At 37.2% G+C, this 26656-nt stretch overlaps 1 protein-coding gene across 9 annotated transcripts in view; it reads left to right on the forward strand.

Annotated features, from left to right (window-relative positions):
- lingo2 (leucine rich repeat and Ig domain containing 2) overlaps positions 1–26656 on the forward strand; it is a 383251-nt gene that overhangs the window by 278656 nt on the left and 77939 nt on the right. For 4 of the 9 annotated variants that reach the window (XM_079891776.1, XM_079891767.1, XM_079891775.1 and 1 more), the window contains one exon: positions 2472–2550. The exons of the other annotated variants lie outside the window; for them this stretch is intronic. The gene's annotated coding sequence lies outside the window, so the exon portion shown is untranslated. The remainder of the gene's footprint in view (positions 1–2471; positions 2551–26656) is intronic. 9 annotated transcript variants of the gene reach the window in all.

Raw genomic sequence — 26656 nt, forward strand, 5'->3', positions numbered from 1 at the left:
GGGCCAGCAGCATGTGTCCAAATTTCAATCTTAACCGTTCTATTTCATCAGAAACGATCTGAAAACAGGGCTTTAAGTGTAAAATACCGAACTTGTCCTTTAAGATTCTGGATTACCCTAATAAACTACTGCACTTGGATCCTCAACCTTTGTGTCTCTGAGCAGTTTGAAAACCAATGTGACAAAAAAACAAAAGAGCGCTCAGAAATGCATTGTGTTGATAATGATGGGCAAAGTACAAACACTGCTTCATAAAGCTTTTAAACCTTTACGAATCTTTTGTTTCGAATCAGTGGTTTGAAGCGTGCATAAAAATGTGAAAATCATGTGATTTCAGTAAAAGAGACTTCGTTACATCATAACTGTTTCGAAACGTTTAAAAATTTCAGCGGTTCACCGCTGGCCCCCAGCCACGAAACATTGAACAAGTCTCTATGGGTTTTATTTGATTTCTGATCCGTTTTATACATGTGTACACCTTTTAATTAGACATTAGTATAATTAAAAGGAATAATAGGAGTTAATAGTCTTATTGGCCTGTTTAGCTGAGCAATCCATGCAACAAACAAAACTGAAGGCCTGAAAATTGATCAAAGAACATATATGCACATATCAAGTATACAGACACATATCAAGTATAAAGACACTTGATATTTAATCTTATTCGACGATTAGTTAATTGCATTTGATAGATTTTACTTTAAAAAATTTTTTTATGGATTTCCAATGTTTTGTAGGTTTCACCAGCGTGTGGCATTTCGAACTCTTCGAAACAGTTTGAATCAATTGATTCAAAGCTTTGAAAAGCTTTGTTTCATCCATCACTAGTAACTGAATAAACAGGGCTTATACAAGCAGAGTTAACAAGGGTAATGGCACACAGGTGCTTTTTTGAATGCCTTTATCGTTTTGACAAGCTGAAATCATTTCAGAGAAGAAATTCTGGAACTATCAAGGATAAAGGCTTCAGTTATTAGTTATCAAAAGCTTTGAAAAAAGAACTATAAACCAGATGTCTGAGACTACCTTTCTGAAAAGTAATGAATTATAACTAAAGTTGGATGTTCTAACCAGGCATCTTACATGTAAAGCACATCATTCTCTTCTTTAAAGATAGAGCCAATGTATGCCACAGCGTCTGAGAGAACAATGACAGGCTGATAGTCCCAATGTGTTCTCCATGACGTCGGTGGCTTTGGAGAAACTACCGCTGATGATTAAGGAAGGGGTTGAAATGGATTTTTTTGCTGTCCTCCTCCTGACGTCCATTCACTGAACACATACAGCCAGTATGTTTAGGGGAGTAAGAAAGGGAAGGCACGTATTGTCATTTCACCTTGCACAGGTTGAGCTGTCCTACTTTTTCTGTGTGGATTTTAACACCCACAGGCATGAATCAATATCAAGGAGCTTTTCAGCTTGTGCTTTTGAAATATTATACATCCATATGGCACCAGAACTTGCTTCATTATGTTTGAACAAAACAAGATTATTGCTCCAATTATTTGTGGAAGATAACAAAGTTATCAACGTTAGAAACAACGTGGCCTTGTGAAACAATATTTTGCAGTGTGTAAATAAAATAAGAATTTTACCTAGGTTGCACACTTTCTTAACAAGGCCATTGATATTCTCCGGTCATCTTGATCTTAGGCACCAGGCATAACAACGAGATCCGGAGAATAAATGATCAAACAGGAGGACAGCTATTGTCCTTGAACTGCTTAATGGGCTACTAATAGCATCGAGTGTCAGGACTGATTTTTACAAGTGAGTCCAGAAACAAACTTTCTACTCTTTTTTTTTTTTTCTTCTACACGGTTGTCTTCTACATATCCCCCAGCTTTCATTAGTAATTCAGGACCTTGTGTTTGCATAATCACCTTGCCTCTGTCTACCGTCAGGCCTGTATGGAGAGACTCATTAGTGTCTTTTCAGAGAGTAAAAGAAAGAGAGAAATATTGTCTGAATAAAATGATTTCCACAAGGCAGAGAGGAAAGGCGTGGATGGACTGGGATATAGATATTCCGAATCCTTGCTGCGAGATTCCGGGGGTTTAAATAACAAGAACAATGTCCTGTGTCACAGAACAGCATCCTGTGTAGTGCGTAAGAGGATAGAGGAAGCGGGAAAAAAAGGTAAAGCCTCTTTTTTCATGTGGGGCTTTGTACATATTACATGATATTGATTGTGCAAAAGTTTCATTGTGACTTTGCCAGAAGCGCATATGAAAGTCGAGCCCTAGAGATTACGGGTAAAGCCGGGAAACCTAGAGCTTGCAGACAGCATTCGCGGTAATAACATACTGTGTTGGTTTTCACATCCATAAGGGTGTTCCGTTTGCTTGTGTTCTGAGCTTCTCCAAACTGCTGATTGCATGTTTGTGTTGGTTGCTTCCTAATTACACGTTTTTTTCTCTCTGTTTCATCTCTGATCTTATTTAATTCATTTATTTTGTGCTTTCTTGCAGATTTAAAAGACAAACCCTAACGAGAAGGCTCTTTAGTAGAACAAAAACATGGCCAAGGGGAAGATCTCTTCTCCATGTGGTGAGCAAATTCCTGAAATTTCCTGACATTTTATGGTGAAACATGGTGGGACGCTGTATTGTTTAGTTCAGATAAATGAGATAAAAATGCAAAATGTATTCTGAAAACATCAATCTGCAACAACAAACAAACTAATCAATCTATATTTAACCACATTTCCATTTCAGTGAGCTTTTAAGGTCTCTGCAGACGGCTGTTCAAAGATGTATAGTCACCGTCTAACCCCTTCACACGCATGCATAAATATACAGACATGCACATACTCATTACTGTATGACACAGAGTTGATATAGATTTATTTTCCCAAATGACTCCAAAAGTCGAGGAAAGCAGGGGGTTGATTGAGTAGCAGCATAATAATCCTGGTACAGTGGAAGCAAGGAATCATGCATCACAGTGCTTGCCATCTGTAGGAGGGCTGGAGTCCCTCAAGATGCATTAGGTCTCTGTAATGGGTTCGGCAAGGTGCAGCAATAATGGACGGATTCTAGGAACAAAGTTAATGATTATCACACAACCATGGCTGCGCAAAATACAGAATTGAAGAATCGACTCTCTTTTAGTTCAATCTGAATTCAATTGGCCACACCTCACAGGAAGTTGAATTGGAATTTGCATTGGAATGGCAGCAAGAGGAATTTACTGCATTGAATTTCAAAGAAATGCATCCCAGGTAAAACATTTTAAAACATAAATCGTTCCTCCTCCTCGGCCCACAAAAGTTTTGTTTAATTTAGTTTTACTTTTAAAAAACATATTTCATTTTTTTATTCATTACTTTATTATATTATATAAATTCTGCATCCTGATTGCTACATTGATTCAAAATCAAGTTTAGAAATTGAATTGAAATTTAAAAGGTTTAGACTCCTTGAGCATACAAAAATCTCACTGGATTATTACAATTAATGACTAAAGGAATGTTTGGAAATGCAAACGTATATGTATTTACTGACACACGACAGCAAATTATATAAATTGGTTTTAAGCAAGTTTTTTTTTTTTTTTTTTTTTTTTAAATACTAATGCGTCTAATACTTTTGCACAGGACTGTATATTCGGAAAACCGTCATTTACAGACTAAGCATTGTGAAAATATTTACCGTTTGTTATGCAGCTGTTGTCAGATCCAATGTAGTTGGCTGCTGCATATTTCAACAAAAGTTTCGAACTCTCCATTACACTGTGCCTCATTTACAAAGCAATATGCTGCAAACAAAGGGAATGTTCTTCCACTCTTCCATTTGCCCTGTTGTCGACAGTCTCCAGTGCATGGAGTCTGTCAGAAACTGAACATGCATCTGTATACTGTATCCAGTGGAGAGATCCAGTTATGATCGAATAAGCAAACTTAAGATGCTGCTGAGACATTACACGTCATATCAATGTCACGTGTCTTTACGGGATCTTTATAGGATGTGTGAGCGCACGCACAGATTCCAGAAAATCACTGGCAGTGTGAATGAACCAAAATCAAATGATCCCGGGACAAATTCCATAAATCCCCATTATCAGTGTATTTTTCGGAATCTCTGTGTGAAAAGTTTGTGTATAGCAGTTGAGCATTCCATGGAGATTCCCATGCTTTCGGTATGGATGTTCTTTCAAATCAGGGAGGGAGTATAGTTGGGAAAAGTGTTTGGGGAACTTTTTTTGGTCTCCCATGTCCCTGGTGGCAGCTACGCCCTGGGTGTTGATCATTCCATGAAAATCAGCAGTAGTCTCATAGTATTCCTGAATGCTAAATTAACTTCCAAAGTCTCTTTGGATTTAAGAAAACAATGGCTGAAAATGTGGTCATCTCTAGACAGCGTTCTACTACACCGCTTTTCTCTCTTGTTGTGTCACTATGAATCCCATGTGTTTTGAGCGCGTAGTGTTCACTTTCACTTATTGCTCAAAGCTGTTCAGCACTCAGCCTGCAGGGTAAAAGTGCATTGCTGTAATTCACATTGTTTGGTTCCACGTCCATGTGACCTTCCTGTGTGTTTTGATGAGTGATATTCATACTAAGTTTCTCCTTTGTGTTGCTTTCCCTTTTTTATCGTATTCTGCAATAGGTGGGGTCATGAAAGGACAAGTGCAGTGGTCAGGCATGAATTTATCAGTGGTAGTACAGTAGAGGTCAGGCAGCAGAGCTTGTGGAATTGTATACAAAGAAGTGTGAAGTGTTTTTTTATGTGACTTTTAAAAAAAAAATCTGCTTTCAATTTTTGAGAACAATCAACTTGGATATTTAAGTAATTTCAACTTAAATTACATTAAACTGACTTAAAAAAATGAGTAGAATCTTATAACTTATAAAAGAAAGTTTAAAATTGCTTAACTTATTTTAATGAGTTAAAGCAATGTAAAAACATATTGTCATAACTTATTGATCGTATGATTTTTTACAGAGTGTACAGTACATACCCACCCGAACATATACCCGTAAAAAATCTATAAAAAATGTACCTCTCTTACTCTCTCAGGTCCAGTATTTTTCACCCTGCTGGTACTTTTTGTCTGCGCATCTGCAAATTTGTGTTACTTATTCTATAAAATGGTATGCACTTGTGCCTGCTTCTTTCTGATGCAATATTTAATGTCTTTTTTGGGTACATATTGAGTTTTGCATGGAATATTTGTTGCTGTGCATCATATTCACTGCACTGATAAGAGCAGTTCTATCCTATTCATCTACAGCCTCATCCTGCTGCTGGAGTTACAGTAGATTGCATCATAGGCACTTCTGAAAGAACGTTGACCAACTGCCTTTATCTTTTTCTTTTTCTTTTTTTTTTCTTTTTTTTGTTGTTTCTCTTTGATTTTCTTCATTCATATATATGTAAAGGAAGATGTAGCTAAATTTATTTCAAAAGCATCTGCTAAATGTTTAAATGTGCTTTCTTTCTTTCTTTCTTTCTTCCTTTCTTTCTTTCCTTCTTTCTTTCTTTCTTTCTTTCTTTCACTGTCTCTTTCTCTTTATGTCAAGCTCTCTGCAATTACTTAGTGTAGTGATGGAGGGCCAGTTCATTTGGGACTGTGTAGTGCAGGTAAAAGTCTCAGCACAAAGACTTGATATGGTCTCTTCCTGACACAGCAGTTCTCTCGTGCATTGACTCCTATAGCATTTGACGATTAATGGATATTATCTATCATGCTTCCCCAACTGTCTTTAATTAGTAGAATCCAGTATTGTGACAGAACCAGAAGTATTAGTATTCCGCTGTGTCATAGACAACCGTAGCCGTATTATATCTAATATTAACATTAACATTAAAGAATGAATTATAAGTGTATATATATATATATATATATATATATATATATATATATATATACAGTAAGTCATAAAGCTGCTGATTCAGAGAGGGAATATAGATGTCTGTGTGAGTATATCTGTGTCCACCTTCATATCATTAGCATAAACAAACAACAGAGATGCAACTCTAAATACCACAGCCATTTGTCAGAGTTAACACATTTCAGCTTCAGTTACTGTCTAATTCACAGAGCAGAGGGAAACTGAGGCCGTTTCAAATAGCAATTAAACACACTGAGGTAAAACTATGAGTGCCTGGTTGGAGCAAAATTGTTATGCTTTGAACAGGAAATAATGAGCCTCAAATATGCATTGTTCCCTTTGGCAATGGTGCGACTTAGATTTCAAATCAATATTTTCCATGGAGTACATCACACTTAGTTTTACATCTTGCACTCTTGTCTTTCTCTTTGAGATCAAAGATGGGCTCATGCTAAATATCACAGCACCTCAATGCAATGCAAAGACGCCCTCTTCACCTCTGCATACAAATTACTGAAATATTTAGCTGCTCTTGTATGGGAAGATCAGAGATCCACTTTTGTTTCACAGCGAGGGCATAATGACTTTCATTGCTATTCAGCTGTAAAAACTGCTTAAGTTTATTAGCACTTGACATGAGTGCAAATACGAAGAATCATTCTACTTCGATTAATGATGAGCATCTAAACATTTAGTCATTTACATTTAGACAGGCGGTATGGTTTATTTTCTTTTTTTTATCAGTTCAGCACAGAACTTGTGTAAAACATCATTTTTATCAGAAGAATTGGTTTACTTGACAACCTTCTCAGACTAAACCGGCATCATTCTTCCAATTTTTGAAATGCCTGTCAAAACACTGATGTGGTTTGGAGTGAGATGAGGAAATCCACAAAATGTTTCTGTAAGTTTTGTTACTTAAGGGCAAACCCCTGTAGTGGTCTCATTTGCACAGGAAAAAGACGAAAGCATATTCTGGATGACATCAGCTAAGTAAATTTAGCATGGTAGTAGTAGAAGACCTCGATATGCCATACTAAATCTTCCATAAAAATGATCTGGTAATTCACAAGCATGTAAGCCATAATTATTGAAAATGAGGAGGTAGAATTGTGTCAAACACAGCTCACAGGCAAGATCTGTTTCTCAAGCAAATGCATAAATGTAAGAAAGACTAAGCCAATATAAGGGTAAAATTTTAGTCTTTTTTTTTACTCACTATTTTGTTTTCCAGTCTCATTTGGTGTATTATGTACTGCCATCACTCTCCCATAAGAAAATATTAAGTTGCATTACACTATTCCTTCTTCTGGCAAAGAAGCACCAACCAATACAGAAGGTGACTGACTGAGTCAGTCTGCACAGTGCATTCATACAAACTGTGTCATTCATACAAACACTAAACACCATCATGGTAACACACGTGAAATTTTAAAAATGCAATAAACATTAATTTAACAACATTAAATGTAACATAAAACCCTAATGTCATAACTGATTAGAAAAAACTAAGAAACAGTTATTTCAACAAAATACATCAAATGTGAAGTGTCACGCAGGGAATTGTGGGAATTCTTTTTCACTTCCAAAAACTGTAAATTTAACAGTATTTTACAGTAAAATTAAAACATTAAATGTACTGTTAGATCTATCACAGTTGTTTACCGTATATAGTAAGGAAACTTTCTCTTAACCAATTAACAGTTTTTCACTGTAGCATTTAGTCTTTGACCGTTAAAATCATGATCATTTTTTAATTCTAATAATATTTCACAATATTACTGTTTTACTGTATTTTTTATTAAATAAATGCAGCTCAGGTGAGTATAAGAGACTCAAAAACATTTGAAAAAAATCTTACAAATTTATATTTTGTAATATTATATATGCTTTATTCTATTTTCTGCCATTTTGCTTTATTCATGCATATGATAATCCAAAGTTTGCCTCGACTTTGATAGAATCCTCCAAAGTAAAGTACGAATGTCAGCAGATGTTTTGGTGTTGCAGGATAAAAGGCATTGCTATAGTGACTTTTCCTTATAAACCTGCCCTAGTCCTATGAGAACAGAGAGATTTTGCTTGAATGAATGAGCATGTTGTTAGTGCATGTGCACGGGTGAAAATTGAGTGAGAATTTTTGGAATAGATTCAAGACCTCTGAGGATGTACTATATAGTGCTGCTATTGTAAACCCGCAGCGTGTCAAGCACATGTCTCAGCACCAGTCAACAGCCCAGTCAGTGTGAGGCTTCTGTTGCAATTTAATTAGACCAGATGAGTCTTGTTCAGCCAAAGACTCACTCACAGGGGACAGACAAAATGTCAGCCACGATCTTGCACACTTTTAATTAAAAGAAATGTGAGCTGTATTGGTGTGTGACGGCGACTTGTTTTGTTTGCCGTGTTGTTGTCCGCGGTTAATTGCTATTAAAGGAGTGCGTATGACTAAACAGACGAGGTTTGCTCTAATACTTTGTCCAGTTTGAAACGGTTGACATTGGATTTGGCATTTTTGCTCCATGTTGTGAGACGTTAGTTTTTACAGAGCCATGGAAATTCATTTACTAATTGCATAATGATTATGCTTCCACCACAACAGCTACTGCTGCTACAACTGAACAATGACCAGTGATTTTTTGGGGTAGCCACAAGCTAATCTAGATTTACAATAAATCATGTCATAAAGTCCCTCAGCTTAGAGTCAAAATGTGATCACATGACCATGAAATCGGAAAGAAAATACTCAATAAACAAAGTAAATTTGGACTTCGATCAACATCAATATCCACAACCATTTATACAGCATGAGTGCGTACTGCATGCAATGATTGTGAATCTGGTGCAATTACATTAATGAAACGTTGCAAATAGAGCCATCTTAAACGTTGCCGTTTTCATGACAATTCTTTTTTTTTTTTACTGTCAGATTGGAGTTTACATTTAAAGTACAAGCTACTCCATTCAGACCAGTTGTAGAAATGTACTAAAAATAACTGATACCGCCATTTATTTTCAGCATGCTTTCTTCATTATTTTAAATGTCTAAAACCAGTGCAAATAATGCCACAAAATCACTTCTCTGTTCAAGAAAATCCAGCTTTTTGCCATTTGTGGCAGGCAAATAACACTCTTTGATCATTATTTTAGCATCTCTAATTTAAACAGAAATGTGGCATGTTTGCATTGAAAGGACTTGCCAATTTACTGTTTAATTTGACAATTTTTAGTTCAGCACTATTTCACATTCAGTAAATTTGCCCTGTTCAACATATGGATGGATGGATGGATGGATGGATGGATGGATGGATGGATGGATGGATGGATACTGATTTTGAAGTAATTCTGCCTTTAAGGTTACAGAATATTATTTTTTTTTGTTTTGTTTTTTTGAAGAGTTAGCAGGGGCTGTTAAAATATTTCTGTCCTCCTTTCATTTTCCCTCTCACTGCTTTGCTGTTAGGACTGTAAGCTGTGGTAGTTTGACCCAAGAGGGGAGCTCTAACCTACTTAGAGTGTCCTGTTCTCCTGCTCCTTTTCCACCTCTTTTGTTTGTTCAGTGGAAATATGAGGATCCTAATTAAGCTGTGCCAGAAAGCAGCTAGAGCAAGAGAGGCTCCTGTTGGCCAACTGTGAGCGGCTCTCCGCAAGCTTGGAATTAATGTTTAATTTATTTCTTGTTTATGATTTATTGATGCAGTGGTGCATGTGTACGTGTGAGTGTCTGCGTTGTGTGTGTGGGAAGAGGAGACAGCATTGTGTTGGATGGAACTGGGTCATTTTTATACTGTGCTTGTGTAATGCATTATCAGCACAGGCAAACATACTCTTAATGTGTACTGTGTCCAAAACTACTTAAAGGACATAAGGGTTGGTCATGGATTATTTTTTTGCAGTGTTTGTTCAGTTCAGTTCTTGTGAAAACATCAATACACTCACACACACACACACACACACACGCACGCACACTAGATTTTTTTTTTTTTTTTTACCCACCCTCATATTCTTTTCAAGCCGATGTTATTTTTAAGTGGAATTATAATGAAATAGTATTATATTATATTATATTATATTATATTATATTATATTATATTATATTATATTATATTATATTATATTATATTATATTATATATAAAAAAAATTATAGACTAATTGATGGATTTTGGACTAGTTGGATGTTTTGTGTTTTGTTGTGAAAACTAAAATATATTTATAAAAAAAAGCAACAAAAAAAACATATTTGCGTTATTTACAACTATTATATTATATTACCTTTTATTGCATGCAATAATGGTATAAAACTATTATACCAGTATAAAAATATTTGTATAAAATTGTAAATAGAAACATTACACATACACAGAAACATTAAACAAGGGTTTAATTTTGTTGTAGCATCAATTTCATATTTACCCGCCCCTATATGTTAAATTAAAATGAGAAGCAATTGGATTTCCATTTTAGTCGGACAGGCCCTTTTTGTCTAAGTGGCTGTTCTTTTGCATAAAAGGCTACAATATGCCGATAGTCAAATGTCTGTATTGCGAGACTACATGCATGAATGCATGGCACGTTAGCACACTGGCGAACAGAGGTGAATAAGAAGCACTGAATGTCTAAGTCACCGCACAGACACACACAGACACACGTGAACTGCATGTAAATGGTGTGTAATTGTGAGCTGACCGCATGCATGTGCATGAGGACTTACAAGTCAACTCAGGTTATCCGGGTCTCAAAGGTAAGACACCAAAATCTTTCCTCCTCTCTCCAGTTGTGCAGACAATAGGAAGCTAAGTAGTAGCACAGGTGGCTTACACCTCTTCACATGGGAAAATGCAGATCCAAAGCTCTCTGGTGGCCGCTTGAGTCACAGCGGGAGAGAATCTCTCAGATTCTTTCAGTCTCACCCTTTTAGCACACAGTCAGCCACTTCTAAAATGACGGAATACTCTGTAGCACGCACAGCCAGCTTTAAGTCCCTGCGAAACAGGCCGCTGACTGACTGAACAGAAGGGGGCCGAAAAGGCAGATAAATACATATTTCATTGAATTTTTCAGTGTGTGATGTAATGTTGGAGATTGTAGAAGGGAGAGGGAAGCTTTGATGTCATATTTTACTTACTGATATAGTGAATAACTTAGGGGAGGTGCTAGGGATGGGCGTCAAAGTCCCAAAAATGTTAGAGCGCTGAATTGTCAAAATTGACAAAATTAAATAACATTAATAATGATAATAATAATAATTAGTATTGTTATAAAATGTATTTAAATAAATAAATAAATATGAAATACATAATTGCTCACTATTAATATTGACCTATTATCTTATTATTCAACTTTTTTTGTTGACTTTTTGGTCATGTATCCACCATACATGAAGTACATAATGTTTCACAGACATAAAAACACAGTAAAGGAATTTGTTCACAAATGTTGGCAAGTTAATTGCATGGAGTGGTCAGCAGTGCACATCAAAGTAAGGAAAGCCGAAATTACCATGCCCGAGGTTGCAACTAGGTTTGGTTGGACGTTTTTAGTTCATAAAACGAAACATAACATGTCAGCATTTATTATAAAGTGTGTATTTTGGAATATTTAAAGGGACACCAGGCAACGTTTTCATGTTAATTAATCATCTTCGTAAGTCGGTATATGGTTAAATGACTCATTACAGGGCGAATGAAGACTCGCTCCTACTGCCTGTAGGAAGAATATCCCACTTGCAAGTTCGGTGTATCCTACCCGCGTCCTTCAGTCTCACAAAGTCTCAGACATCGCGAGAAGCAGGATCAGTTTACGGCAAGCATCCCCAGCACAGAGGCAGGCTAACGAAACCCGGCTAGCGATTGTTGCAAACGTGCGTATAATGGCAGAGCCGGGGAAGAAGCAGCGAAAACCCTTGACGGAAGATGCAAAGAAAAGGAAAAGAGCTTCAGACCGAGCGAGGGCTCGCACAAAAAAACAAAACACCTTCCTTCGCCTCGTTCATATCGTTCGTTCCCGGTAAAAATACTAGTATGCATGACAACACAAAATAAAAAAAAACTCGCCATCAGTTGGAAAGAAAATATTACTTTACTTACCTCGGTAGACATAACTGGTTTTGAAATAGCCAGTTCCTCTGCTCAGCTGGGTTGACAGCTGATCAGCTGGGTTGCTCGTGGCGAGGGGGGAGGGACAACAGTTCGTTTTTACGACAGTGTGTTTGAAAGCATTTACTACCAGACACTAGGGGAGCTTCGTAGAGAAAAAACACTCAGGCTTGCCTTGTGTCCCTTTAATCAAAAGATGTACCCATACGCATTCACAGAGTTCAGGGCTTAACCCAGAATAATCACTGACCCTGGATTCACAGGAGAGTTTGCTAATGGTATGTGCACATACATGCTAAGGTAAAAAAAAACACTCCTTCTCTGCACCATGGGAGGCTTGGGTTTGACCTCTTGAAGTCTGCAATGCATGGGGATGGTGTAGTTGAGAGGCTTGAGGTGGGCTGAACTCCCTGTGGCACTGAGAGGAGGTGGAGAAAGAGTGCAGAGGTCTTTCATGAGGTCATGAGTTTCATACTTTAATCTAAAGATCTTTTTTGTCTTTTAATACAAATTTTTAAGTGAATCTCTCTCTCAATCTGAAGCTGGTATTGCATCATACATGATATGAACTGCATCATGTTATTCCTATAAGTCATTAAGTGATGCAATCATAATTAAGTTTACATCATTCTGCTGAACAAATTGCCTTATATCAGCTCTAGAAATCACACAGCAAGGGTTCAAAGAGTTTAGTTCCAACCCTGCTCCAACACACATGCTTGTAGTAGTTTTCAAATGAGCCTGAAGGACTTGATGAGCTGGATCGGGTGTGTTTAATTAGGGTAGAAGCTAAACTCTGCAGGGAGTTTAGTCTGTTGCCCTCCTGGAACTGAGTTTAGCACCCCTGTCATAGAGTGTCATGCTCTCTTCTTTGTCAGTGTTTGATTTAGCAAAGGGACACATTTCGATTTAGCCAAAGTGAGCAGAGATGTCTCGTACTTGTGTGAACAGTGCAGAGAACTTCAAATGGAGCTCATCAATTCTTGCAGAATATTGCTGGACAGTGACAAGAGATCCTCTATTTAATGAATACAAGAGACAAGCCAAGAAGCGCAGAGTACACTGAATAGGACTAAACTATGTACACAATAGTTTTTTGCCTTTTGTTTCATAATAATTTGATTTACATTATACAACCCTCTTGGATGGATGGATGGATGGATGGATGGATGGATGGATGGATGGATGGATGGATGGATGGATGGATGGATGGATGGATGGATGGATGGATGGATGGATGGATGGATGGATGGATGGATGGATGGATGGATGGATGGATGGATGGATGGATGGATGGATGGATGGATGGATGGATGGATTAGTGTTCACTGATCACAACACAACATCGTTAGAAATTAGTAATGCAACCCTCTAGAGAATATGACCATATAACTCTCTCTGTTTGTAAGGTTGCTTTCCCCCCTTCTAGCCTGGAAATCCAGACCTAAATCTAAAAGATTAATGGTCTGGCGTCGACTAATGAAAATTTGCCAGCTCGAGGGGCGGCACCAAGCATGCATTTGAAAATCTCACTGCACGCAATTGGATAACACTACGACCAATCACAGCAAGCCCCATACGCTTAGCTACCAGCGGAGCTAACTGGTAAATTAGACTCTTACCGTATCCGGTCGGCAAAACAGCAAAACGTCCATCTTGCAAAGGAATGATTCGAGCGGTGTCTTATGTTCCTGTTTTAGATAAAAAGCCAAGTCTAACTCGTTCACTGTAGCGGCCAAAGCCGTTTCAAACAACTGGTGTTCATCCATAGCCATCTTGCAATATTTACTAATGACTTCGACGTCACAGCGCTGTCGTCATCTGTTTAGCTCGCCTCTGGCCCGCCTATATCAGATAACCCGATGTGATTGGTGCAGCTCAGATTGAGGGGCATATTTAATGAGCATCATTACTCGACACCAGAGTAACTCGCTGAGCAAATTCAACTTGTGCTCTCGCGAGAACTCTGGATTGCCAGGGTACCCCCCTTCATCTCTGTAGTGCTAAGCCAGCATGATAAAAGGCAAACTGGTGAGCGCCAGGTCTGCCCCACAAAGATAAACGTGAATATAGGGCCGTATCTGCCTGCCACAACTCACTCGGGGGTGAAGCCCATCTGTACAATGCTTCACAGCTGATGGTCCTCTGTCCTTGATGTAAACAGAAACAAATGTGGCATTTGGAAAATAGGCGGTAAATAAAAAACTAGAGCATGCTGGGTATGTGTGATTGAGGAGGGAGAGAATTGCCCACTTGTCAGTTTGGATACGGTTAGTGTTTAAATTGCCCGGCTACAATAATCGGATGCAGCAGGGGAGGATGCCCCACAAACTGCGGCTAAAAAGTGTGGCGGAAGTCATCCGTGCTCATCATAGTAGTAGATCTGGATTGCTAGCAGTTGTGTGCAGAGTGCCCTGAAAAAGAATGTTTGTGACATAGTAAATGAGTTCAAAGGGTGATGTTAGAGCTTAGTCAGACTTATTTATGTTTTGTTCTGTCTTGAAGGGTGTACCACTGAAGTATTTATTGCTTAAATGGCTGTGGTTTTGTCCTTACGCCTTGATGCCATCAGATCTCACATGAATGCGTTCACTTTGACTGTGTGGCATGAAACCATTGCACTCCATGTCTGACAGTGTGTAAGCTAATTAACACACCAAGTAAGTAGCCAACACACTGTCTCTAAGAAGCTGGAAGAGGGAAAACCACGTCGTTCCATGCACACGCCTCCAGGCAACTTGTTCATCCTTATTTTATTATAATAAGAAGCAACGGATTTTACCTCAGATGCAGTAATCTTTTTTTTTTTTTTTTTTTTTTTTGATGTCTTATATTTGATAATTTTAGCTAGTCTTACTCTAATAAAATGGGATCTAAATTAAGTTTACGAAAATACAATTTTAGATTTTTTTTTTTTTTCTTGTGAGTTTGGTCTCATTTGTTATTATTGAAATTTGTCAGTTAAAACTTGAACTAACAATGAGCAATACATTTGATACAGTATTTATTAATCTTTGTTAATGTTAGTTAAAAAAATAGTCGTTCATTGTTTGTTCAAAATTTTATTTGTATAGCGCATTTCATACACAGCAGCAATGCAATGCGCTTCACACAAAAATATAAAAATAAAAATAAAAGATATGGAACTACATACAATTTTGGCAATAGTAAAAATAATAAAAATTCTATATATATAAAACACCAACAAAGTTTTAAAAATTGTGATAGTTGGAGCGTTTTTAATGTTTTCTGGAAGCTGGTTCCAGAGATGAACGCCAAAGTAGTTAAAAGCAGTTTCCCCTTGTTTTGTTCTGACAATAGGTTTTAGTAGAAGCTGTTTATGTTGTGATCTAAGGGGCCTTGGTTGAGTATACTGTTGAAACATATCATGAAGGTATTTAGGTCCCATCCCCTTTATTGACTTAAAAGCTAATAAGAGTGCCTTAAAATTAATCCTGTATCTAATTGGGAGCCAGTGTAAGGACTTTAAAATTGGAGTAATATGATCTATTCTTTTGGTTTTTGTAAGGATCCTGGCTGCACTATTCTGTACCATTTGGAGAGGTTTTAAAGTCTTTTTAGGGAGTCCTGTTAAAAGCACATTACAATAACCAATCCTACTAGAAATAAAAGCATGTATGATCTTTTCAAGATCCTCCTTAGACATGAATCGTTTAAGTTTATTAATATTTTTAAGATGAAAATATGCTGATTTTGTGATTGTTTTTATGTGACTATTCAAATTTAGATTATTATCTATTAGGACACCAAGGTTTCTTACCACTTCCTTTGCTATTAAGCCCTTTGTTTCGAGCAGGGTAGAGATTTTACATCTTTCCTCATTTCTTCCAAAAACGATAACCTCAGTTTTATTTTTATTGAGCTGGAGAAAGTTCCGTGACATCCAAGTATCTATTTCTTCAATGCACTGACAGAGAGTTTTAATGGGGGTATAGTCATTAGGCACTAAAGGTAAATAAATTTGCGTGTCATCAGCATAACTGTGGTAAGAGATAAAATTTTTCTTTATGAGTTTACCAAGTGGTAGCATATAAAAATTGAATAACAGCGGACCCAAAATTGAGCCCTGGGGAACTCCACAGGTCAAAGATGTTAGTGTTGAGGAACAATTTCCAATTTTAACAATAAAACTCCTATCACTATTTTAGCCAGCTGATCACAACACCGGCGAAGCCAACCCAATGTTCCAGTCGATGAAGCAATATGTAATGGTCAACGGTGTTGAAAGCCGCACTGAGATCCATTAATACTAAGATGGATGCCTTGCCTGCATCTGTATTTAGCCGGATGTCACTTGTGACTTTAGCAAGAGCTGTTTCTGTGCTATGGTGAGTCCGGAAACCTGACTGAAAATCGTCTAGGCAGTTATTAAGTGTTAAAAAAGATGTAAGTTGATTAAAAACAATTTTTTCAATAATTTTGCCAATGAACGGTAGGTTTGAAATGGGCCTATAGTTGCTTAATATGGATGTGTCTAAGTTATTCTTTTTGAGAAGTGGTTTTATAACAGCAGTCTTAAGGGATTTAGGAAATGTGCCCATTTGTAAAGATGAATTTATAATGTTAAGCAATTCTGGTGCTAGAATATGAAAAACAGATTTTTAAAAGGTGGCGGGTAGAATATCTAGTGTACAAGTGGAAGAGGTGAGGCTTTGTACTGTTTTATTAAGTGTTTCAGTATCGATCAAACTGAAGTTAGCCGTCCTGTTTAATGTTCCTGTAGTTATTTGTTCTGGTTGCATAGTAATATGCTTTTGATATATTATGTTCAATCTAATTTGAGCAATTTTGGATTTGAAAAAAAACGCAAACTCATTACACTTTATGGTCGAGATGAATTCAGGTGGCAGTTTTTGAGGGGGGGGGGGGGGGGTTGTCAGTTTTTCCACTGTCGAGAAAAGAACTCGAGCATTATTTATGTTTTGGTTGATAATGTTAGAAAAGAACAACTGTCTTGTTTTACCAGTTTCAGTATTAAAGTTTTTAAGCTTTTCCTTGTAGATATTATAGTGTACTGGGAGTTTGGTTTTTCGCCACTGTCTTTCCGTCTTCCTACATTCTCTCTTCAAGAGCTTAACTGTTAAATTAAGCTTCCATGGGGCTTTAATAATGTATAGTAAATGTTGACTTAGATTAATACATGCTTTAGAAGTATTGTTCATTCTTAGTTTGTTAACTAAAGTAGTTAACTATTGTTAACTAATGAAACATTATTGTACTGTAAATGTTACCTTTTTTTGCCTCGTCTTCATTGCGGTTGAAAAAATATGTAAAAAAAATCTTCATTAACAAAATATTTTCCGCAGTAATTTTATGATTATAAGCATTTTAAAACAGGAAAAGACAGAAAAGTTTATTTTCAGCATTTAAACCCATAACAACAATAACAAAAATCAATTCAAATGGCCATTTGCCTCATGCTCTGTGGAACATTTTGTCTTTTAATGCACACTTATATTTCAGTTGTTTTGTGAGGGTGTACTTGTTTGACGTAATTGTGTGGAACAACACATCTGACCTCCGGCTCTCTCTATCTGAGCAGATTTATGGTGATCATCACCAAAAGTACATGCAGCATTTTTCATTTGTCTGCCTCTTATGCACTGAAAACTTGCTAAATCAATACTTCACTGCCTTGAAGTGCCTGCAGGGTCAACATTTGTTCTCCCAAAAATTTGAGATTATAGATCAACTATTTATTTATATGAATGTTTGTGCTTTACTTCTGTTTATTTTTTTCTTTCACTTCTTTGTCTTTTTTCCAAGAGGGAAAATCTGGCCTTTTGGACTGTTTTGAAATACATTCATGCATTTATGAATTGACAAACATGACGCACAATTTTTTTTTTCTGGAGTTCATAATAAGTTTGTACTTATTTTTACTTTTTGTAGACTGTGACATCCACTATCCGTGGACTTTTACCCATGATGGCCTAAGCTATAATTAGGGTGTCTACAATAAAACTGCTGGTAGTTTTTTTATTTATTGTGATGTGGAGCCATCAGACAAATGTGTAACCTTGAGGCAGGGTGCTTATAAATCCTATCACTTTGACAAGGAAAAACATCCCAAAGGTTGAAACCTTCATGGTGCTAATATACCATAAATGCTTTTCCCTCACATAGGGAACTAAAACTGACATGAACAAAGCACTACTTTATCTTCAGCTTAGATTTGTATGGAGCAGGACACACCAGCGATCCACACTTAATCTTCTCTTTACCTTGGAAATCTAAAGGATCAGCAATTTCTCTGCCCGACAGGCAAGTGGAGGAGAATTGGTTATGACTCCTCTGTTATGAGTGCCATTCATTTCAGAAGTGACAGACAGGGCGAGCACAAAAGCACACACACAAATAATCATTTGCACATTTTAATTGTAAAAGGTATATTTACAGGTACAGGGGTTGGGACAATAAAAACTGAAACACCTGGTTTTACACCACAATAATTTATTAGTATGGTGTTGGGCCTTGTTTTGTGGCCAATACAGCATCTTTTCATCTAGGGAATGACAGATACAAGTCCTTCACAGTGGCCAGAGTGATTTTGAGCCATTTCCTCTTCCATAATAGTGGCCAGGTCTCAAAAATATTTAGATCTGGTGACTATGCATGCCATGGGAGATGTTCAACTTCACTTTCATGTTCATCGAACCATTCTGCCACAAGTCTTTGTGTATTGGTGCTATATCATGCTACACAGCACCCCCTTCAGGGTACAGTGTTTGAACCATTAGGTGAGCATGGTCCTCTGGAATGGTTCCGTAGTCCTAGGCAGTGATGTGCCCATCAATGCCATGATATTGCTGCCCAAACCATCATTGATCCAACCCTGTGTTTCACTCAGGCATGCAGCAGTCCAAGTGATAAGCATCTTTGGGGCTTCTCCACACTGTAACTCCCATGGATATGGGAAAGTGTTAAATAGGGTTCTGTGCATACATATTTTAGTTATTTTACATTGAGCAAGTTCGGTTGAAATATGCTGTATGTATGGAACCAGTCGACAGCTAGTTGCCCATTGCATCAACGGCATGAGGTGTGTGCTTTTTACAGTCAGTCACTAATGTTAGAGCTTTCAACCTCTCTCAGGTTATGAAAAAAGGCCAGAAAATAGGGATATTTTGCGGCTAGAGATCGAGACATAACTCCTTTTAAGTGTTTGGGACACTTAACAGTGCATATCTGCTAAAAGCAGTGGGAGCCTGAAATAGTTTGGAATGAAAATGGCATCTGTAAATATGCAATACAAAGCCTTGATGTCTACAATTCTGTTGCTATGGTTACATGTTTTTGTAGGGTAATGGTGAATAAGAGAAGGGGATTTGAGAGTCACATCTGTTCGTAAATCTACTGTAGATGTCAATCCCAAACATTGACTGGGTGAATATAGCCATAGAACACATAAAACTAGTAACCCCACAGCATCTTTTTTAGAAATGTATTTTGTTTTAATGTCGAAACATAACCACAACAGAGCATCTAGACCAGAGTTCTCAAACCGGTTCCACGGAGGGCCTAGTGTATGCAGGTTTTTGGTCTTTCCCTTCAATTAGTGCCCAATTAAGACCTAGACTACCAGGTGAGGGGAGATCTTAACCAATTAGTGACCTACTCAATCAGTTTGGTTCAAGGTAAAAGAGAAAACCTGCATACACTAGGCCCTCCGTGGAACCGGTTTGAGACCACTGATCTAGACCTTGATAATAACAATCATTTATATTTTTTTATTATGTATTTATAATAATTTAGCCAGTTATACTCTACTAAAAAGTTTAGTCAATGAGAGTGCAATTATGAGTACCCTTCATTAACAAACATTTTGTCTGAAATTTAGTTTAGATTGATCCTTTAAACCAGGAAAATAAAGTTAATTTTCAGTATTTATTATTATTATTATTATTACTATTATTATTATTATTATTCATTCATTCATTCATTCAAATTACTGATATGTAATAGCTTGGCTAACGTCAGACCTCGTCTCATTGAGACGTGGTCTGGGAACCACATGTTAATTTTCTCGTATTTGAGGCGTGGTTTACGAATGCCCAGAGCCGTTTATTGGGCGCTACGAATGTGTATCAAATGCGCCTGTACGTAGCTCATAGCCAATCATTTCAATTATACCAGATGACGTATGTAGAGCGACAGAAATTCGACGAGGAAGAAGACGAAATAAACTTGTGTTCTAAACTACTTAGAACACTATTTAAGGCTGCATCGAAAGGCAACTTCACGTCTGCTGCCATGTTGGATCCATAGATATAAACAAGCTGCTTCGGTGTGTCGCATTAACACAGTCTCACCCCAAAACGTCACGTACTGACGGGTCTTGACCATACGGCAACATACGACGAAAAGGGTACCCCTAAAACGTCCATATGTGACGATTCGGGTTATGGGTAGGTTTAGGTATGCGTTAGGGTACCGCTAGGAGGCGCTGCTGGTGCGCTTATGTCTTCGTCTCATATGGACGTTTTAGGGGTACCCTTTTCGTCGTATGTTGCCGTATGGTCAAGACCCGTCAGTACATGACGTTTTGGGGTGAGACCGGGCTGGTCGCATAGACGTCGTCATCGTCTTGCTGCTCCCTCCCCGCTCTGTGATTGGTTCCCTTTATCCCATATTATATTATATTTTATTTTATTTTATTTTATTTTATTTTATTTTATTTTATTTTATTTTATTTTATTTTATATTATATTATATTATATTATATTATATTATATTATATTATAAATGCATTAATTAATAAATTGACAAATGTTTGCATAAAAATATGTATAATACATATGCCAGTTTTTAGGTAAAAATAATTATATGAACTGATTTACGGATGTCAATTCCAATTATGAATGTCAATCCCAAATAGTTCATTCACTGCGTAAATTCAGCCATTGATTGAGCACTTGATCCTTGACTCTTTCAGCTTGAACACATTACACATATTCAGTCGTGTTTGCTCTTGGTTTAGTTTTCATTGACTTTTAGTTTGTATTCATTAGTCACATGTGTTCCTTTGTCTTAGTTTCCCTCCACTCATCTGTTTCCATGGACACTAACTCAATCATCACAGCTGTTCATCATTTAGTTTGTCACCATTATTTATTTAAGTGCCTTCCTGTTCACTCTGTGGTTTGTTGTTGTTCATGTTTGTTTTACACACTCTGTTACACCGACTATATTTACCTGAGTTTACTTTAATATTAAAGACCTTTCGTATTGGATTATTTTCCTCTTCATCATCTTCATCTATGTGACAGAATGACCGACCAAAGAAATGGATTACGCAACAAAATGCGCTGTTTGAGTCGATTTTTTTTTTTTTAGTTACACTGACCGGTTCAGTCATCTCGCCGTCAGCGCGCCCTTTGACGACAAGACACTGAAATTGTTGTTTTGGATCAGGGCACACTACCACCAGCCAGTAGATGGAAAGCGACCGCCTGCCTTGAGTGAGCCAGAGCCCGAAGAGGAAGGGAGAGCGAAAACTTGTATGGACTGTGAAATATCTGTCTGTTCTGAATCATAACTGTTTCAAGATAGCACTGAAACTTGTATGGACTGTGAAAGATCTGTTCGTTCATCATCATCGCTGTTTCAAGATAGCTGTAAGACTGTATCATTTATCTGTTGGGAATTGGAATTACCGCTATTGGTCATGTCAGGTTGTTGGCAGCTATTCTGCTGAAATAGTTTTTGTATATGAGTGCGTTAAAGCCTCGTAACTCTTAAGAATATGAAGTTGTCGTGTCTGTTAAAATCATTTTTGTCCTCATCAAAAGTGTCCTACAATGTGCATGATAAAAATCCCAAAAGATTCTCCACAAAGTGTTTCTTTCAAGCCCATACAGTATATTAAAAATTGAGGAGGTGGAATGCCATATAAAAGCTTACGAACATTATATATTTATATAGTACTATATATAGGTGGGTATATATGCATAATATAATAATACTTCAGTTCATCTTTGTCATCAGGTATACACCTCCGTAAACAGAAAAAAGGGAAATATGAAAGCCCACTGGGTGCATCCACCACACTGGAAACTTTAATGAGAGCCTGTGGCGGCAGCTTTATAGACCAATGTGCTTCCTGACGTCCTCTTTCGAAACAAAACAGCACGGTGTCATAAAGCTCTCCTTCTCGCAACATACTATTGCCTCTTCTCATTGTGTTCTCATTGTCACTGAATTGTCTGCGATGTCTCATGCCTCAGAGATATTTGTGACTAGATGTCATTTCAATCCAGGCATGAGTGTATGGAAATGAAGAGTGCGAACCGTAACAGAGTGTCAACACACATATGTGTTTGAAAAACAACGAGAACAGTAACCGCTCTGATCCGTATAAAAAAAAAAAACAGAACTTTTGTTCACTGATAGAACGTGGTTTCCCCAAGGATTTGTTTATTGCGCAGAGGTTGCTCTGTGAGAATTAATGCAGTTCTCAGTTAACTTTGTCCCAGATGTTTCTGATAAAATTCATAAGGAGAAAATAGACACCTGAGTCAATAGTTGACCTCCAGTAAGATTATAGAGCTATGCAATTAATGTGAATGGCATAGTTCAGATAATTTAGTCTTGGATGTCTACTGCTTAGAGTGAACAGGCTTCTTTCTATGGTGTTAAGCAGAGGACATGATCTTACTGAGAACCAGTAGAGTCTGATTACCTGGTATTTTAATAGGTGTACCTTTAAAAAGTATGTACTATTAAGAATCATTCCAATGTTAGTTAAAAAAAAAATATATATATATATATATATATATACGTATACACACGGATCTGCAATATTTAAAATGATTACACCATAATCTACCAGTATACTGGTCCAACAGTGTAGAGCAATCAAAACAGCTTGTTACTCTTAATTTGGACCAGATGCCCATTTCTGATAAGTGCAAGAGTTGAATTATGAATCAAGCAGGGTTGCATAGCGCCGACATGATTGAAAAAATATTTTTGGCTGTTCTTTCCTATGAAAAAACAAATGGTATACTGTTGAATGATGGAAAGTTACCCTCTTTTGGCTTTGCTCTGTCCAAATGGTGTAATTAATTACCCTGTCAGTCACGGCGTCTCAACCACTGACAGTAAGTCCCATCCGCACTCCAAAGTTGTCAGTTGGTGGCTCAGTCCCTACGTTATACTGCACGTTCTCCAAGCCTGATAACTTGTTAATGTCATGGAGGCTGAGGAAAAGGCCCACATTGGCAAAATGCTTCCTCCATTTCCCTGTGGAGACCTTATCTTTCAACTCGTTTCTCAGCTTGTTTTAATTAGATTAAAAAGTTCCTGGGCCCTGGGGGGCTGCAGTAGAGTTGGCGGTAGCTACGTGCTCCAGAACTGCAATAGCATTGTGATGTTCAAAAGCCTGCCAATGCTTCTCTTGTCCATAGAGGCACAGCGAGAGGAAAACTTCCCCTGATGGTCAACTGCAGGTCTGTAATACAGTACAACTGCTTAAAGAGATAGTTCACTCAAAAGAGTGAAAATAAGTTAAAGTGCCCCAATTATGGAATTTTAAAGGTTCCTAATTTTGTTTTGGAGGTCTCCTACAATAGGTTTACATGCATCCAAAGAACAGAGCCTCTGCTTTTAAACAAAAACAAGTTTTCTTCTAGCTTAATGCATTCTTTTTTCATCAACACTTGATCAAAACATAGATGGAGTCGATCGAGTCCATTACCACCCCTAAATCTTGCACAGTCCTAGCTCTTCCTTGGTCGACATTTCATTCAGTAACAGTTTTGTTTTATATGCTGTTTAATGTGGATGATCACTTAATTTTACATATGCATATTCTGATATATGCTATCGCTTTTTTCTGCTTCTTCTTCACATGTCTTCTGCTAAGGACTCAGGAAATTCAGTACTCTTTCAGGAGATGTGTCATAGCACCCCCTGCCATATAACAGTGAAAACAGGGAAAGTTGGTAATTTCCGTCAATGGCGGGTAAAGAGTTAAATAATATACATTGCAGCCATCACCTCTTTTCTCACAGTGCCTGAAATGGTTTGATAAAGGATTCAGTCTCTCTAAACCCCTCCTTTCCGAGAGCCTACTCTGCCCTAATTGGTCAGATAACCTTGTCTGTTGTGATTGGTCTACCGCTTATAGCAAGTGTCAGAAATAAAACAACAACAAGTCGACAACATGATCCAAACTCTTCCAGGCCTCAACTACAGCTGGTGTTTTGGGGGCAGGTTAAACTAGATGTTGTTGACGGGCAGCCAGTGAAGACCATAGGTTGGCATTATGAAAATGTGTTTGTGCAGGAAGTAAGACTGAAATTACTGGTGACTCGTTGCAGGCAGTTCTGATTCAGTTATTTCTTTTGGGAGACAATAACTCATTTATCATGCGCTTTGATCTTTGAAACTTTGCAGACCTTTTACATTTACAAACAGATGTAGTATAACACTCCATGAAAGATAAAGATCTAAAAAAGCATAATAGCGGCACTTTAAAACATTGTTCATAATATAATCTTTTTAATTCTGCAAAATAAAAAATACATTTTAAGGGTTTTTTAACAACTTGTGGATGAGTAATTGATGACAGAATTTTCATTTTTGGGTGAACTATACCATAGAGAAGGTAAGCCTGAATTTATAAAGACTTTGATACTACATTCAAGAAAACTTGCTCAGCTTATAAAGCTAATTTTTATTGAAATTATGTATTGTAAAAGCATGTAATCAAAAGTCTCCCCACATTAAAGTGCTCAAATGGTATTTTGTGTGACTTGGCGCTCTCTCAAATGGCAGTCAGGGTGATGCCTGCAGCACTAGCATCAGTTGTGTAAACACTTGCTTTCAGTGGCGTCTATTTTTCTAATTAAAGCACTGCAGCGTGTACCCTTGAGGAGAGCGATGCTCACTTATGTCTGTTTCTTTCTGTATATATGTGTACATTTGCAGAAAAAAAAAATGTCTGTTTGCATATGTGTGAGCGCAATGAGAAGCATCTGTCACTACAGATCGACCACAGATCACCGAGTCTTCACTTGGAACTCAATCAGATGGAAAGATGAAGATGCAGCCACTTCTGATACCTTAAGGGTGTGTGTGTGTGTGTGTGTGTGTGTGTGTGTGTGTGTGTGTGTGTGTGTGTGTGTGTGTGTGTGTAGGACATCATCAACAAACAGACCGCCCTCTACAGTCAGTATCTGAAATGTCTGAGGAACATAATGGGTGGGTAAATATATAACAGCATACCATATAAATACAGAGAGTGGACCGAATTTTAGCACTCTGTGAATTCTGTTTTTGTTTTTTGTTTGTTTCGTACTGTACCTCTGAGTATCTGCCCAGTGTGTGTGTTAATAACACTACAGCCATCTGGTGAGACATATAATCCCAAAACCGAAAATAAATCCCTCACCTGAAAAAATAAGGATATAGCAAAGAAATGTTACTTATGATTGAGACATTTTGTATACATCTATAAAAATCTATCTAATGAAATTAAGGGGAGAAAACAGAAAGAAGCTAAACTACTAGTATTTATACATTTTAAATTCATATGATTGTGATATTTATAAAACCCGTTCTCATTTTATCTGAAGGAATTTTTTTTCATGTGAAAGGTGGTTTGTAAGTATTAAGAGGTGTGCAGAGACTGACCTTAGAAAGAAATTAGTTTTATCCAAGTAATTCAAGAAGAAATAAATATATACATTTCAGTGTACAGTAAAAGCACGTCAAGTACATAGTACATAGATGAACAGTGATTACATTACATTCAATTTTCTGTCCAGTTCCCGGAAAAGCACAAGCACAATTTACTGTTATTCCTCTCTCTGTTCTTTAAGAGAAAATATTCAAGGCCAGATCTCTTGTTGAAATGCACCCATGCATCTCTCTGTGAATGTGACAATTTAACATGTTCATTGATTTTCAATGCACGGCTCAGTTTATAATTTAAAATTATAATAATTCACAGCCTTTCGCTGCAACTATGACTTTGCCTGAATAGTTAGCCAATTTAAAGCTTAGCTTTTCATCTCCAGTGTTATACTAATACTTGGTTTTTCGCAGTGCAAAGACTCTCTGACACGTTTGCAGAGTCCAGGAATGATCCTTTTTTTGAAAACTGTTTCAAAAGTCATGCTGAACCACAGTAAACTACTACTAATCTCTAATAATAATTGTATTAATGATTTAGAATTCTACTATGCATGAAGTCATCACCTCAGGAGTCAAATGTAGGTCCTATAATAGCGCTTGTGATTCGTTAAACCTGAGGCACTTGCATTGTACGCTTCAATAAGATAATACTAAGAAAAAAGTTTCACATTTCATGCTTCCCTGGGTTTTGCCATTGGACCTTAGGCAATGATCAAGTAATGACCTGACTAAATGGCCTCATAAACAAACATTTTCTGTTGTTTAGCATCTAGAAAATCATTTAAAGAATGAAAAATTATGCTGTATTTTTACAGAATGTTTTTTTATGCTTAAATGCTTTTTAACCTTCAGCATGAAGCCTTTGTGTATAGTCTTTCTCTGTATCCAATTCTTTAATTCAATCTGTTCTTTCTCATTCGTTCTAAAGCTTTTAAGGCTGTAGGAAGCTTAAATAAGCAGTAAAGAGGCCAGGATTTTTTTAAACATGGGGGCTAAATCACACCATTCTTCCTGCAATGTGAGTGGCATCATTAAAAGCCTTCACTATCATTCAGAAGATA

The sequence above is a fragment of the Squalius cephalus genome (assembly GCF_949319135.1).
Source record: "Squalius cephalus genome assembly, chromosome: 14".
Taxonomy (NCBI): Eukaryota; Metazoa; Chordata; class Actinopteri; order Cypriniformes; family Leuciscidae; genus Squalius; species Squalius cephalus.